The 17,475-nt window shown below is 47.2% G+C and overlaps 2 pseudogenes; both read right to left on the reverse strand.

Annotated features, from left to right (window-relative positions):
* Positions 1-398: 398 nt before the first annotated feature.
* On the reverse strand, positions 399-11,101 carry LOC149324741 (uncharacterized; annotated as a pseudogene).
* Positions 11,102-16,648: 5,547 nt separating this feature from the next.
* On the reverse strand, positions 16,649-17,273 carry LOC149324742 (uncharacterized; annotated as a pseudogene).
* Positions 17,274-17,475: the final 202 nt, after the last annotated feature.

Here is a 17,475-nt window from a genome sequence, read left to right on the forward strand (position 1 = left end):
AGCGATAAGAGACAGATGTCCTTGTGTTGCATTATGTTGTGACTGCACTACAATATGTTCTGCAAGTATGTCGCCGAAAAGAAGCGAAAACGATCTACCAATGCAGGGTGCTTTCATATGACTGCGGCAAAGAAGGCTCAACAACAGTACCTGCTGCGGCTGCTTCAAACTAAATTCTGTTTTGAAAACGCCGCACTTGGAATCTATTCCAATGCAAGAGCCAGAGACAGCAACTAGTGGCAGAGAACTGATGAGCCCATAATAGGCTACCGAACAAGGAAGAAAAAGACAAAACTAACGGTTATCTGTATTTGGTTCGCAACATTTAACTAGTTGTAATAACTCATTTTAAAAGATAATGTTTGAAAAATGAGATATGTGTAGTGCAGCAGCCGCCCTCAGTTACGGGGGTGGAAGACGACGATGACTCGGTGGTCTGAAGCTCGCTTGCTGAACAGGGGCTTGGCAAGGACTTTTGTCGAACGCCGCAAGTGCGCCGGATTCTACTCAGCCACAGCCCCCTTTACACTTTGTGTGAGATGCTGCACCTTCCCCATCTCACCCTGGAGCTCCGTAGCCGCACCTTAGCTTCGACGTACGGTATGCGTGATGTCGATAGCCAGAGAGCCCCCATCCCTTCGTCTACCATAGCCTGTTCCGGCGGGATCCGGCAGCGTGACCCCAGCTTCTTCAGCTGCGCGAATAACCACGATGTTGAAGACTAGTTGTCGTCGTACGAGCGTGTCAGCGCCTACAACAAGTGGGACGATGCTACCAAGCTCGATAATGTACTATTCTACCTATCCGACCTGGCTAATTTGTAGTTTTGCAACCACGAGACCCACTTGCCTATTTGGTCTTCCTTCAAGATTTTCTCGGAGGTATCCGGCCGCCCCGCTGTGCGCAAACTGCGCGCCGAACAACGCCTCCGCGCCCATGCTCAGCGCCCGAACGAAACTTTCACGAGCTACATCGAGGGTGTTGTCCACCTATGCAAGCGCATCAACACATCTATGCCCGAGGCCGAAAAAAATAACAGCATCCTGATGGGTATCTCCGACGACGCGTTTCAGGTGTTGCTAGCGAAGACTGCAAACAGTCGTCGACGTGATCCACTTTGCCAAAGTTATGATGTCCTGAAGAAACAGCGGGCTTCTACTCGCCGTTCCGGCATGCATGACTTCTTGCTTCCTGCACCTGCGGTATCCTGTCTCGCTTTTAACCCTACGTCACTGATTCCCGAGATCAGTGCATTGATATGGGAAGAGGTGACCCGCCAGCTGTCACTTCTGCCTATGTCTGACTACCTAGCGCCATCATCCTTCGATCACACTCTTCATCACTCCATGCAGGAGAAGGTCGCCGATGTTTTGCTCAGAACTTACACACGCCTTCGCCTCCGCTTCTACTGGCGGTGAATATACCACTTCATGCGCCGCTCCTGCCCAGATTATCAAGGTCACAAAACCCTTCCTCGCCTTTATACCGCTCCGCTGGAGCCCTTGTCCTGCCTCATGCACCCATTCGACCACGGCGGCTTTGATCTCTACGATCCCCTTCATATCCTTACGGCTGGCCACCGCTGGGTCATCGGGGCGGTATATCACCAGATTTGCCACGTAGAAACCTCATCCTTGCCATCCAAGAAGTTGCGTCTTTCATCCTGCACCATCTCATTCTGCGCCATGGTTCCCCTCAGGAAATTCTGACAGACCGGGACCGCGTCATCCATACAGAAACCGTCAAAGTACTCCTTTAGCAATGCGGCATCGTTCACAGCTCTGCAACGGCCTACCGCCCTGAAACAAATAGGATGATTGAACTTTTCAACCGCACCTTGAGCAAAATGCTGGCCATGTACTATCGCGCTCAATATTAGTTGCAACGCGCGGTCATCGACCGGGGCTCGTTCCGTGGTGTGCCTCCTCCAAACAGACGCTCGGAATTCTGGGAGAAACTTTTTCCAGAGCGGGGGTGCTGTTGTTTCCTGAAACAGCAGTTTCTCCCAGAATTCCGAGCGACTGTTTGGAGGAGGCACACCACGGAACGATCCCCGGTCGATGACCGCGCGTTGCAACTCATATTGAGCGCGATAGTACGTTGTAACCAGCCACTCAAAAGTACCCTGTGGTTTGTGGGGGTTAAATTGCCAAAGCGACTGAGGCCCAGCTGGTTGAGACACGCAGGGGCGGGACGCATGATCATGGGCGGGCCGCGTGATCATGGTCGAGGCTGCTTTATCTACCTTCTTACGCTTAAAAAGTACAGGGTTTTTCCTCTGCCAACGAATCGTATTGATATATTGTTACGTTGCAGTGACGGCAATCCATCAGTCAAGAAGACAGCAACAAAACTTGCAAACGAAGCTCTTTATTTGGTTGACTTGCTCCCGCGACGAACTGAATCACTCGGTGGCGGCGTAAGCAACAGTCGGGCTCGTCAGTCGTCGAACTACGAATGCCCGTCGCTCGTGGCATCGCTCAATTTAAAGCCGGCGAGGAAACTTCGAGATAACAGGTTAAGATCATCCACAGTAATATGGAAAAACGTAGATGCAGCTCTTCTTGCCTGTGATGAATCGAGATTAGTCCAGTCGCTTCTCGCGTGACAAACAAAAATGATAGCACCCCTTCCCTGCGGCCTTGAGCGCGAACGACCACTATAGTGATACGCGGCATTACCCCCCTCTAAGTGAAGCGTCGCCTCGATGCTTAAAAAAATAAAAATACATACGGAGAATGTAAACATCGAGTCTATTAGCGTTCATAGTAACGTTTAAGCCGTGCGGCATGTAGGACGTCCGGGCTTGTGCGTCGTCGTTGAGATGCTGTAGTGCCGTCGGGGATGGCTTCATAGCCGAGGTCACCGATGCGACGGGGAACCCTGTACGGGCCAAAGTAGCGTCGAAGCAACTTTTCACTCAATCCACGGCGGTGAATTGGCGTCCATATCCAAACACGATCACCAGGCTTGTAATGCGTGTCTCGTCGGCGCAGTTTGTAGCGTCGGGCGTAGGCGTGCTGCTGATCTTTAATGCGAAGCCGCGCAAGCCTTCAGGCTTCCTCGGCACGATCAAGGTAGGCGGCGACGTCGTGGTTGTCTTCGTCTGAAACGTGCGGGAGCACTGTGTCGAGTATTGTCGTGGGCTTCCTGCCGTATACAAGCTTGAATGGGGTAAACCTGGTTGTCTCCTGGACGGCACTGTTATAGGCAAAGATCACGTAGGGCAGAATGGCGTCCCACGTCTTGTGTTCGGCGTCGATGTATGTACATGGAGAGCATGTCTGCGATAGTTTTGTCCAGACGCTCTGTGAGCCCGTTGGTGTGCGGATGACTGGCAGCTGTCCTCCGATGACTTGTCTGACTGTAGTTGAGAATGGCTTGCGTCAGCTCCGCTGTAAATGCCGTTCCCTTGTCTGTGATGAGCACTTTGGGGGCGCTGAGACGCAGGAGAGTTTGTTCGGCAAAAAATTTTGACTTCTTTTGCGGTACCATTAGACAACGCTTTGCTTCGGCGTATGGGGTCATGTAGTCGTTGGCCACGATGATCCACTTGTTACTGATAAGTCGGAAAAGGGCCAGGAGGTCCATTCCTATTTGCTAAACGGGCTTAGTTGGAGGTGGTATGGAGTTCAGGAGTCTGGCCGGTCGAATCGGAGGTGTTTTGCGTCGTTGACAGTCACACCACGTTTTTACATAATGGGAAACGTCGGCAGCTAGCCGCGCCCAATAGTACTGCTCCTGAATGTGGTGCAACGTGCGAGCAATCCCGAGATGCCCCGCAGTCGGCTCATCAAGACATGCCTGCATAATTTCTTGCCTAAAATTCTTGAGCACGACAAGAAGATGTACTCTCCTGTTGGACGCGCAGTTCTTCTTCAGGAGGACTTTATTCTGAACGAGAAAGGACGACAGTTGGCTCTTGAACCCTCGGGGGGGGGGGGGGGGGGGGCGATGCGCTCTTGCCTCTTAGGTAATCAACTATGCTTTGCAACTCACGATCCGAGCGCTGCTGCTGCGCGAAACTGCTTGCGCTTACCGGTCCTAAGAAAGCGTCGTAGTCTGCTTCGCTTGCTGCGTCGACGGGGGCTCGCGACAAGCAGTCTGCGTCGGAATGCATGCGGCCAGAATTGTAGACTACAGTTATGTCGAATTCTTGAAGACGCAGGCTACAACGAGCAAGGCGGCTGGAGGGATCTTTCAAACTGGCTAGCCAGCACAGAGCATGGTGATCGCTCACAACCTTGAATGGTCGTCCGTACAGGTAGGCGCGAAATTTCGACGTGGCCCAAATAATGGCGAGACATTCTTTCTCGGTCATCGAATAGTTGGCTTCGGCTTTGGACAGTGAATGGCTAGCGTACGCGTTAACTTTTTCCTCTCCACCATTTTTCTGAACGAGAACCGCTCCTAAGCCCACACTGCTTGTATCGGTATAAATATCGGTTTCGGCATTTTCATCAAAGTGTCCGAGCACAGGAGGGGACTGCAAGCGGCGCTTCAGCTCATTGAGAGCTTCCACTTGCGGCGTTTCCCATTTAAAAGGCACGTCAGCGTTCGTTAGTTGGTTCAAAGGCTCAGCGATGCGCGAAAAGTTCTTGACGAATCGCCGGTAATAAGCGCACAATCCAAGGAATCTGCGTAGAGCTCTCTTGTCACTAGGCTGTGGAAACTCTGTGATTGCAGCCGTATTCTGAGGGTCTGGGCGAACTCCATCCTTGCCTACGACGTGACGAAGGAACAGCAGCTCCTCGTAGGCGAAGTGGCACTTCTCTGGTTTCAGTGTTAGGCCTGAAGGCTTGATTGTTTCCAGCACTATCCAAAGCCGTCCGCGGTGGTCTTCAAAGCTCGTGGAGAAGACAACAACGTCCTCTAAGTAGACTAGACAAATTTGCCACTTCAAGCCTGCGAGCACCGTATCCATTTTTCACTGGAACGTCGCTAGGGCAGAGGATAGACTGAATGGCATCACCTTGAACTCGAAGAGTCCGTCGGGTGTTGTCAACGCAGTGTTCTCGCGATTTCTTTCGTCGACTTCAATATGCCAGTAGCCGCTCTTCAGGTCCTTCGATGAGAAGTACTTAGCGTTGCACAGCCGGTCCAATGTATCGTTGGTGCGTGGGACGGGGTAGACATCCTTCTTCGTAATGCTGTTCAGGCGGCGGTAATCGACCAAAAGCGAAGGGTGCCGAGTTTCTTTTTCACTAGAACGACTGGTGCTGCCCAGGGCTCCTGGATGGCTGGATGTCGTCGTCACGAAGCATTTCCTCAACTTGCTTGCGGATAGCTTGGCGTTCTAGCGGCGATACGTGGAAGGGGCTCTCGCTCTGGACGGGCGTGTTCGTCTGTGACAATGCGGTGCTTGGCAAGCCGGGTTCGTAGCACATTCGATGCTGATGAGAAGCAATCGCTGTCTGTTGAAGAATGCGTATTTGGTCTTGTCTGCTCCGTGATAATGCTGGGGTGATACCAAACGTTGGTTGATGGCCTTGGTCAGATTGTGCTACGGGTTGGTCGGGTAGGGCAAATATGTCTATTATGTATGCCAGCTCGTCGAGGAAAGCGATCGTCGTACCTCTGTTTAGATGCCGGTATTCTTCGGTGAAGTTGGTTAGCAACACCTAGGCTTGGCCATTTCGGATTTGGGCGACTCCCCTTGCGACGCCTAGTCCTCGATCCAAGTAGCTGGGTGTTCCCCTTGTGTAAAGGTTTCAAATACAGTTTTTTGCCGCGCACTGTGGAGAGTTGGAATTCTTTGGATGGTAACATTCGTACACTATCATTCTCTGATTTTGCGTCGGCAATTGAGTCGTAGCAGATTGTATATTGTTGTTCTCAGCGTTTATATTTGTAATGCTTGTAATGTACCCTTGTATGCGTGGAATTGTTCCACATTTTTGTACCCACTTCTGCTGTAGCCCCTAGAATGGGGCTGCAGTATTTTCAAATAAATGACGCCTTCGGCAGTTTCGATGTCTCCAGTACTTATGCAGGCGAGGACACTCGATCGGGGCGGCACGCTCAATGCTTCGTCGAGGACGTTTCAGGCAACGTGCTGAGTTGCGCTCGTCTCAGCAGGTATGGATTTGTCCGTGGAAAGCTTGATCGACTTAGATAGAAGGTCGATGATCGCCCGATGTTCATTCAGGAAGTCCATTCCCAAAATCACGTCTCGCGAGCATTGCTGTAGGACCAGCAAGGTTGTAGCATAGGTTCTCTCATTTACAGTAAGTCTCGCGGTGCAGCGTCCTGACGGCGCAATCAGGTTGCCACCTGCGGTGCGGATCAGCGGGCCATCCCAAGTTTTTGTTACTTTCCTGAGTCGGACAGCGAGTCGCCCACTCATGACGGAGTTGTTAGCTCCCATGGTAAAACAGCGCGGAAAAAACACGAGGACGGAACAAACACGACAACACGAGCGCTGACTTTCAACCTAGTTTTCCGCGCTGTTTTACCATGGATAGTAATAACCAACTTGCCCACCTTTCTGTACTTCTAATTGTTAGCTCCGGTGTCCACCAAGGCAGTAAATGCGTCACCATCGACCATAACTTCAAGGTCACTTGTTCGCATTTTCTTATTGCACGTTGTCTTCGGTGTCCGATCTCGGCTTCGTCGAGTAGTGAGACTGCGATGGGCGTACTCCAACGTTACTTGTCTCGACGGTGGTATAAGGTTCAAGCCCCTGGCGTCGTCGTCGTCGTCGTCGTCGTCAGGTGTGGTCGTAGGTGAGTCACGGTCTTGCATTTTCTTCGATGGAGGATCTTTGATATTGTGCTCAGAAGCAACCTCACCTCCTGAGGCTCCTTTATTCAGTTTAACCTTCAGGGGCTGGGGGGGCGTCCACGCATCGCGTAACCTCAGCTACGAGATGCAAAGCGCGGTGAAGGTGGCGACGGGGAACGTGATAGGCGGCTCGGTGATGAGCTTCCTTCCCGACGCAAAAACTCCTCGATTTCGGCTGGTCGCTTGCCGGGTCGGTGTCGTGGAGCGTCGTAAGAGAACCCTCGGATGCCCAGTCTTCTGTATGGGCAGTGCCGGAGGACGTGACCGCGTTCGCCTCAGTGGAAGCATAGTGGGCGGCGCTGGTCGGGAGTTCTCCACTCATCGCATTTCCTTGGCTGTGTGCGACGCTCGTAGGACGGGCGTGTTGGGGCGAGAGGGCGGCGGTCCAACGCAGCTGGCTGAGGGCGATAGGGGCTTGGGTCCCGTCGTTTAGGCTCAGGACGGCGCACAGCTGCGGCGTAAGTCATGGCTGTGGACTGCAGAGGCTGCGTGGTTGTCGGCGTCACACCCAAGGACTGTTGAACCTTATCCCGGATGACGTCTGTGAGCGATGAAAGCTGCGAATGCGTTCCCGTTGGCAGCAATCGTCGGAGCTCTTCTCGCACAACTTGACGGATAATCTCCCGCAGGTGAACGTTGTCAGCGGTGTCCAGGCAATTTGCTGAGAAAACGCGCTGCTGGCGGTCATGCTGGCGGACTCGGGCATCAAGAGTTTTTTCCATAGTGGTGCCCCTTCTATGAATTCCGTTGGGTTGCGGACGAGGCCGGCAAAGAGTTGCTCTTTAAGTCCTCGCACAAGCACCTTTACTGTTTCTTCTTCCATCATGTTTGCGTCGGCACGCCGGAAGAGACACTTCATTTCCTCAGTGTACACTGCAGCGGTCTCGTTTGGGTGTTGTATGCGAGACTGTAGCAGCTGCTGGGCTCTCTCCTTTCGCACGACGTTCGTGAAGGTCTTTAGAAGCTGCTCCTTGAAGGTTTCCCAGTTCTTGAGGCTAGCTTCCTCATTCTCAAACCAGATTCTTGCTGGTCCCTCCAAGGCGAAGAAGGCGTACCTAAGTTTCGTGGCGCCGTCCCAGTTGTTGAAGATAGCGACACGGTCGAACTATTCCAGCCATTCTTCCGGGTCAGCACCCGACGAAACGTTGAAGGTTGGTGGCACCCGGGGCTGCTGAAGAATGTTTGGAGTCGTCGCCTGGGGCAGGCTTATAGTGGACGTTGCTACTGGCTTCCGCTTCCGGGTAGGGTCCGGCAGAATCCCGAACTCAGGAGCGTCCCCTTGCAGACGTCGGCTTGTGCGGTGGACTGGAGTCAAGTCCTCCGGTGAATGACTGGAAGGGCTGGCGTAGCGACTTGCTGGGGGTGTGCGGTACATGGAAGGCTACCCAGCACCTCCAGCAGATGACACGTTGCAGTGACGGCAATCCAGCAGTCAGGAAGACAGCAACAAAACTTGCAAACGAAGCTCTTTATTCGGGCTGACTTGTGCCCGCAAAGAGCTGAATCACTCGGCGGTGGCGTAAGTATCAAACGGGCTAATCAGTCGTCGAACTACGAATGCCCGCCGCTCGCGGCATCGCTCATTTTAAAACCGGTAAGGAAACTTCGGGATAACAGAAAGAGGTCAAAATCACCTGGTGGTGGTGGTGGTAAAACTTTATTTCCCGTAGTAGGGGTCCTGAAGGACACTCGGCTAGGCGCCGGGTGTAGAGGGCAGCTCCCACGTAGGCACAGAGAGCCCGAAGCTCTCCGCCGCTGCGCGGGCCTACAGTAGCCTGGAAAAACGTAGATGCAGCTCTTCATGGCTGTGGTCAATCGAGATTAGTCCGGTCGGTTCTCGCGTCACAAACAAAAATGAAAACTTTCCTTTCCTGCGGCCTTGAGCGCGAACAAACGGCCACTATAGTGATACGTGGCAATATGGTGTTGCTTGGACGTGTGTTATTCTAGAATGTTTACCTCATGTATTATATAGAAAAAACTCGAAGAGCACGCACTGCGCGTGCTATTCTTAGTTTCTGTTCATTGTTTTTATATTTTCATTGCAAGCTTTTTATACCAGCTTGAACCAAAGAGGCTATGGCTTACGACTGCATACATAACACTAGTGTTTGGAGCCGTTTAGCAAAATCGGTGACAAAGCTCCCAGTAAAACGCTTGAAGTTTTCCGGCGCCGAACATGAGATTCTTTCATTTCTATTTTTCCTCTTTCTCTGAGACACTAGCATGACACAGTCGCATCGTGGTTTCCTTTCCTGTTGTCGTTGTATTGACTGCTTATGAGGCATCCTCCAAGGATTCCGGAATCCTGCAGCTTAATTCACTATTGTACTTGAAGTCTCATAATCTCACCATTTGTGCCGACGAGCCCTTTTGTCAAAAGAGCGCTACCCCTACCACACTAGGTGCTATTTTTATTGTGAAAGCAATACTACTCGCACTTTCAAGCCTTCGCGTGACGCGGCCGCAATTACGTTTCACCTTTAGCGGAGTGAATATGGGCGACCAACTCGCTCCTTCAGATAGCCCGGCTGTAGTTACGCCGCGCCGCTCACCTGTGGCGCTACTGCCACTGTGACGTCATACCAGCTGTAGATTATGGGCAACCAACTCGCCCCTTCAGAGAGCCCAGCTGCAGTTACGGTGTGTGTTTGCCGCGCTGCGCACCTGTGGCGCTACTGCCGCTGTGACGTCATACCAGCTGTAGATTGTGTTCTTTCTCTCAGTCGCAACGGCATCGAAAACAAAATATAAAAAAAATTACCGAAGACACTTTGAGTCGTCGCGCAGCGGTGGCCGGTAGCCACGCGTGACCTGTGGACGCGGTGCACTGCGTTCCTTCAGTTGGAGGCGCTGCGCTTTTGCTTTCTAAACCTAACAGGCTTAACCAAAGCTAAGCCCCCGCCAATTTTTTCTTTGTGACTGTAGCTACTCACCATCTGCTTTCCTCTCGCGCCAGCTATGCGCGGCACCGCTCTTTCACCATCTCCGGATTTTCCTCTCGCCAGTTTTCAGCTGCTCTTGCTTTTGGTAAAATAAACTCTCCCTCCTCCCACCAAGAAAAAAGCATGAGACTATCATCCCCTCGTCTTCTCGTCTCTCCGGCACTCGGTATGGCGTACCACAAGGCAGTGATATGCCACAGATTCGATGTTCGTCTTCTGCGCATAAGAAAATGCCCACCTGATGCCTTACGTGAGCCCTGACTTCCTTCAGTAGCCTGGACGGCAAGGTCCGGTTTATGATAGCCCTTACATCTTGAAATGCGTTAGAAAACGAATGTGGTTGATGGTGTAATTGCTGGGTTAACTACGCACGAACGTTTTTTTTTTCTGCGGCAGAAAAGAGTTATGGCGAAATCTGTATCCCAACTCTCATTGCAAAATGTCTAGCTGGACAGCGTGGCCAAAGGAATGCAGGCGAAATGGTGAGAACTTTTAATTCACCTCTTGTGAAAAGGATTCAGCGAGCGTTGACCACTTTTTCAATCAGCAGGGAAGACTGTCATGTGGCCCGCCATATGCTGTGTTCATGAAGTCGTTGGCCGTCTATCTGTGCATACCAGAAAATACTGAATTGCTGGTCCTAGCGGAATTTCCCAACGTTGACTCTTGATTAAAAAAATTACAGACTTTCAGAGAAGCGTTGCCATGTGGGTTTCAAGTATGAGTTACGTTTCCCACGTCACATCCAAGCGAACCAACATGAATATTGTTTTTTTTTTTTCAAAAAAGGTGGTCTCAGTGTCCGGCGTTAAGTGCATTTCGCAAAACTGCATAAGTTGTCTTTGCATGGAACAGAGAAAAAACAAACTCGTTGTTTGCAAACGCTTAAAGCTGATAATAATGTTAAAATGATGTTAAATTGTATTGAATACTATATGTTTTATGACTTTCATAATTGTATTTCGAGGTTTGACACCACGCATTAAGATTAGCAATTGGCCATTATCTGTAAAACTAATTTGATAAACTCGATTCCACATTTTGTAATTAATGTGGCGATAGTTATTAAACATCACTTACAAATTCTTGTGTACAAATGTTTGGGAGTGTCTCCTCGCACACTGTGTGCCGTAACATTCAACGAGTTATTTATTAATTGTCGACTTTTCCTGCTATGGTGCACTTCTTTGCAGCTTCCACGTATTGAGAGGTCATCCTGCATCGATGACTTCGCAATACGTCGAGGCCGTTCAAAAGTTCAAGACAGTGCAAACGTTCTCTGGCAGTACGAGTGCCTGAGTAGTTTCGATATGCATATTCAGTTCAAAGGAGGGCAGCGCCACGAAGCACTTTGTGGATGTCTTAGCCATAGTGCATCAGCTTTCAAAGCTTTCCTGCGTGCAGGCAAGCTTGAAATTGTCTAGGCGCACAGGACCCGTAAAGGAAGTAGCCCGTAAGTTCAGAATATGCGTCTATATCGATGAGGAAGAAAATGTGAACAACTCTCCCGCTAGCATACAGAGGCCATTGGTATTCACTGTTGGCATGCTGATTAGGGCGCCAGCGCCCTTGCAGTGGATCACCAATGGCATCGCAGTGGCAAAAATGGGCGCGAAGGTGAGAACGTCTTTGTGATTTGTGCAAAGTACTACATTTCCTAACCATGGCCAACCGCTCAAGCCAGAAATGGGCCGATGTTCTGCCATTCTGACTCACAACAATGGCCTTAACGTCACTGCCAGTGCACACCCAATATGAGCAAATAGTGGCTTTTCAGTTATTGGCACAGCGTTCCTGCCCTCAGGTGATTCCAAATGGCAAACTATCGTCTTTCCTAACAGCACCACTCGGGAATTATAGCACGCAAATGGTGGTTCCATTTGAGGTTTTCAATACCGTGGAACCTTTTGCTGCGTACTGTCATTTGTTGCAAGTCGACAAAATTCCTAACACACTGAATTTTGCGGCGCACACTATGCGATAAGGAACTCGCAAACATTCACACCGAATAATTTGTGATTTGGTTTATTGGGGTTTAACGTCCCAAAGCGACTCAGGCTACGAGGGATGCCTTAGCGGAGGCTTCCGGAAATTTCGACCACCTGGGGTTCTTTAACGTGCAGTGACATAACACAGTACACGGGCCTGAAAGGCCAATTTCTAATCTTAATGCGCGGTGTCAAACGAAATAAACATAATAAATTAAAAAAAGATATGGCACTAAGAAAAATGACCATATTTTTAACTTGATTATCATTTTTAGATAATTGCCAATAACTAGCCGGCTTTTTGCCTTTTTATTCTATGCAAAGACGGCCTGTGCAGTTGTGCGAAATACGCTGGCCGCCGGAGACTAGGAGCACCTTTGTTTCGAAAAACAATAAACAGCTAATCTAAGTCACTTCACGTGCATGTGACATGGCAGACGACTCTTATTGAGACTGGTACTGCACTGCTCGTCTCAGAGTCCATGGTATTTTCTTCTAGACCTGGCACTGTGCAAGTCAAACAGAAAATACGCTCGGTTTTCACAAGCGCGCAGACCTTGCGTCTTTTAGCAAAGGGAAGACACAGAGGTAACCAGTGAATGCTGCAGTGCGCACAGACAGGGTGGAAGAGCGTTAATAACTACAGAAACGATTTTGCTATGCTTAATATAATAAGTGATCGTTTCGATGTTACCATGTCTTTAATTCAATGCAATCAATTCTGAAGAGACCTGGCGTGCTGGCACTAAAGCCTAAAATATTCCATGTGGCCGGATTAGTTTAAGCCCCTTCAAAATGGGGCGCTATATTGAAAACACTAAACCTTCCTGTAATCACCGATAAATTTCTTCGCTCAGGTAATTATATTAACGGCTCTATAAAAATTGTCGATTTAGGTGTTATATTTAAGTAGCAACGATATATTATCGAGTATGTGTCTGATATCGATTTAGGCTCTGTATCTTGTATCGGTGTCGAAACGCAATTTTTGATGGTATCGGATATCGAAAATACTCTCGCGAAGTATCGTCTTGAGCCCTGCGGTTGACATACGTTCGGCACCTGTCGATAAAGAAAACATGAGCCGCGCAGGAGGAGGAGACTTATTTTTATTTATTTACAGAATACTGAAGACCCTAAGATGGGTCCAAGCAGGAGAGGCAAAAGCACAAAAAGGAGGCGCGGCAGATTACTTAGCACAAAACTAACATAGGAGTAATAGAACAGAGTAAAAAAGAAGGAAAAGACAACTCAGCAATTGTCAATAAATAACTTTGTTAATGACATCGATGCTGTTTACAACCCAGGCGGGAATTCATTCCATTGAGTTATTTTGGGAGGAAAAAATGAGTATTTAAAAGCATTGATTCTAGCGCTGTAAGGTGTTAGTGATTCCGTGTGACGATGTCGTGTTAGTCGCGTTGTGATCGGTTTAAGAAATAAATCTGGGCTTATGGAGAGTTTGTTATTTTTGAGTAGGAAAAGAAATTTCAATCGTTGAATTTTTGTTGGTGTTTGCAATGTCTGTATGTTGTTTTGTGCCATAAGAGTCGTTGGAGAGTCGGAAGAACAATATTTATTAAAGATGAATCTAACACACTTTCGCTGGATCATTTCCGGTGCCTCAAAGTTATGTTTTGTGTCAGGGTCCCAGACGGTGCATACGTACTCAAGTTTCAGTCTGATGATGGATGTGTAGGCTCCAAGCTTTGCACTAAAGGGGCACCTTTTAATCTATGCCTAAGAAAGCAACGTTTCCGAAAGGATGACGTACATATGTTGGCTATATGTTTGTTCCAGCTAAGTTTATTGGTTATAGTAACACCTAAGTATTTGTATTCGTTAAATTCCTCAAGCGGATGATTTGGAAGGGCATACGGAAATGATAGGCTACTTTGTTTATTGGTCACTTTTATAAAGACTGTTTTGTCATTGTTAAACTACATTTCCCATCGACTGCACCATGAGTCAATGTTGTGAAGGTTAGAATTAAGGATGACTTGGTCTTCGTAGGATCTGACTGCATGAAATAACACACAATCATCGGCAAAAAGCCTGATTTGCACTGGTTCTCTAATTACATCCACAATCTCATTGACGCAGACCAAAAACAGTAATGGTCCAAGCACACTTCCTTGCAGCCCGCCAGAAGTGACCAGAAGGTAATTGGAACAATGGGCATTAATACTGACTAACTGGGCGCGGTTAGAAAGACCGATATTTTCAAGCTTATATATTCGTTTGGCATGGGAAACAAGGTAAAACGCTTTATTAAAATCTAGAAAAATGACGTCCATCTGCCCTGACTTGTTTAGAATGTCAGCAAAACTATGACCAACAGAAGTTAATTGAGTGACGGTCGAAAGGCCCTTTCTAAATCCATGCTGGTGTGACGATAGAATGTCTTTGTCATTTAGAAAAGAAGTTATATAAGTGGCTGCAATGTGCACAATTAGTTTACAAGAAGAAGATGTAAGTGATATCGGACGAGAATTAGCAACAGATGAGGCTGCACCTTTTTTCAGTATTGGCACAATCCGCGCAACTCTCCAGTCCGAGGGAACAGTGCCGGTTGATAGGCTGGCATGAAAAATTATGGCTAGAAATTGGGATAAAAGTTCACTATAACGGCGCAAGAACATATTTGGAATTCCGTCTGGACCAGGACACATTTTGTTTTCAGATTCAATAACATTGAAAACACACCTGCAGAAGATACAATGCTTGGTTCGGGATGACATGATAGAGCAGGTTGACATAAGAGGGATTCTGATTTCGTGAAAACACTGTGGAAATATCTGTTAAAATGTACCAGCAATGCTTGTTTTATCGGCGATAAGAACACCATTGTGCAGAATTTGGTCGACAGGTTTGTTTTTCCTGCACAAGTGTCTCCAAAACTTCTGCGGAGCCTCCTGAATGAAGCTTGGCAGCGTATGCTCAAAATAATGTCGTTTTGATTGCCCTACAGCCTGTCGTAGAGCACCTTGCGCAGCTTCAACAGCGTTTCGGCAGGCACGTGTTCCTTTTAATCGCTTTAGTTTTCGTTTTAGGTGCAAGACTTAACGCGCAATCCTGGGATTATTTTTGTGTGTTTACTTTGTTGGGAATAAAATTTTTAGACCATACATGCAGATTTTTAAAATTTGTTTGTTTATTTATTTAGTACATACTGCAGACCCTTTTCAGGTTCCAAGCAGGACAGGCATATATTGTTGAAACTCGACAGATACAGAACACAATGAAAAGAAATACACATAAAAATGAGCAGACAAATTTTGCGAAACTATTACGATGCCATAACATGGTTCCAATCGGATATTGTCCGCGGAAAAAAACAAATATTTAAAACAGTCAGTTTTCGCGAAATATGGTGTCAATGAGTGAGTGTGATGATGTCGGATATAACGTGTGGTTAGGGGGGATATGTACTGTGAAGGATCAGAAGCAAACTTATGGTTAAGTAAGGAATAAAGAAACTAAAGGCGATATTTTCCTCTTCGCGTTTCAAGTGTTTCAATATTGTTAGCCGCCATGAAGTCAGTGGGGGAGTCGGTGATTTTAAATTTGGAATAGATAAACCTAACAGCTTTTCTTTGAACCCTTTCTAATTTATATATGTTAAGTTCAGTAAATGGGTCCGAAACAACCGAAGCATACTCAAGCTTTGGCCTGATGTAAGCGTTATACGTCAGGAGTTTTACGTGAGAAGGTGAATTTCTTAGTTTATACCTCAGAAAAAATAGCTTTTTAAATGCAGAGGAGCATATGTTTTCTATATGTGAGTTCCAAGAAAGATTGCTCGTGATTGTTAAACCTAGATATTTGTAGCTATTAACCTGCTTAGTGTTGATGATCCGAGTGTATACACCTGGTTAATTGGGTTCTTTTTATGTGTTATTTGCATCGAAACTGTTTTTTCAGTGTTAAGAACCATACAAAACTCACTGTACCATTCAAGAACATTTCGAAGACACTGGTCAAGTTCGTTTTGATCGGTAGTAAAGAGACGTCATTTCCTTGAAAATCACTCAGGCATAGATCAAGGTTATCAAGTACGCTTTCGTCCCTGGCACGCGAAAAGTCTTTCACACAAACAAGCTTAGCATGGGGAGAGTTGTGCAGTTTTTGAATTCTACATGAAAAATACACCATACTGCGGTCAGGAAGGCCATTTTCCACCTAGACGGAAAATTTTTAATTGATCGGCTGACAAAAATAAGGTCAAGTCTAGAGGCACAAGTGCCCTGGACAAGCGTTGGGTTTGTAACCATCTGTCAAAGATTGTGTTGTAACATAATATCAAAAATACCATGCGTGCCTAGGCTGGAACCAGAAACATGGCAATTCCAATCAATGCCTAGCAGGTTGAAATCTCCAAGAAGAATAATGTTATCATGACTGAATTTGGTCATGTGATCAGCCGAATCAGAGAAGATCCGCTTTGACGAATCAGGTGGTCGGTAAACCGCAAATAGAAATATAGGCCGGCCCCAGCAGCATAGTTTTAACGAGAAGCTCTCGTGATCATGAAGATGTGTTAACACAGAAGCTTGAATACTGTGCTTCACCAAGACAGCAACACCACCACCTCTTGATTGTCTATCACAGCGGTATACGCTATACGAAGGGGGGGAAACATCAACATCATCTATTTCTTCTTTCAGCCAAGTTTCAGTGATTACTACAATATTTTTTTTATTCACATACCCTAAAGGCCCTTTACAGGCATTACATAGGGAATTAAAGAAAAACAATAAAGCAATGGTATTCCATAACACAGTGCAAAATATCACAAAGCATAAACAAAGATGTGCTCAGATAAATAGGGAAGACAACAGAATAAATAAAGTATTTGAAAACACGTACACAAGTGGACCACATTGTTCAAGACAATCTAAAAAAGAATATACTTCTGATAATATTCCATTAAGGGCCAGCAAAGAGTAAGCTCTTCAGTTTGTTAAGAAATGCGTCGTAATTGTTTTCGGAAACGATTTCTGCAGGTAGTTTATTCCAGTGATAGATGGCAAGGAACAATGGCGAATGACGCATAAGTTCAGTGTGAGCTATATTGGGTTGCACTTTGAAGCAGTGGTCTAATCGGGGGAAAATGCGATGTGCTGGTTTGATATGAGAATCTGTGAATGGCGAGTGATTGTGATAGATCTTGTGAAAGTGACATAGCAGGGTGACAAGTCTTCGCTTTCCAAGACAGCTTAAATTTAGAGATGATTTAATATCTGTGATGCTGGAGTAGCGCGCGTATTTCCTTGTGATAAACCTAGCAGCCTTATTTTGAAGTGATTCCAGTTTATCCACAAGATAAGCTTGATGTGGGTTCCAGATGAAAGCGGCATTTTAGTTGTGATCTGACTAAAGTTGTGTATGCTAAAAGTTTGGTCGCCTGATTTGCAAAGTACAAGCTACGCCTAATGAAACCCAGGGTTTTGTATGCTTTAGTGGTTATATATTCAATGTGTTGGTGCCATGTTAAATCAGAAGAAATGTAGACACCTAGGTATTTGATTGCAGGAACTTTTTCAATGGCCATGTTACCGATAGAATAAAAGATGGGTTCAGTGACTCTAGCCGTCGTAAATGTTAAAAGTATCGTTTTCGAAACGTTTATTTCCATATGCCATTGTTCGCACCACTGCTAAGTGGTACGAACCACTTCATCAAGATCTGATTGCAAAGCATTAGCGTCATGAGGGTCAGTAATCTTTCTGTAAATAACTCAGTCGTCCGCAAAT

This window comes from Amblyomma mixtum, unplaced genomic scaffold (genome assembly GCF_055824585.1).
Source record: "Amblyomma mixtum isolate Tamu unplaced genomic scaffold, ASM5582458v1 scaffold_20, whole genome shotgun sequence".
In the NCBI taxonomy this organism is placed as follows: Eukaryota; Metazoa; Arthropoda; class Arachnida; order Ixodida; family Ixodidae; genus Amblyomma; species Amblyomma mixtum.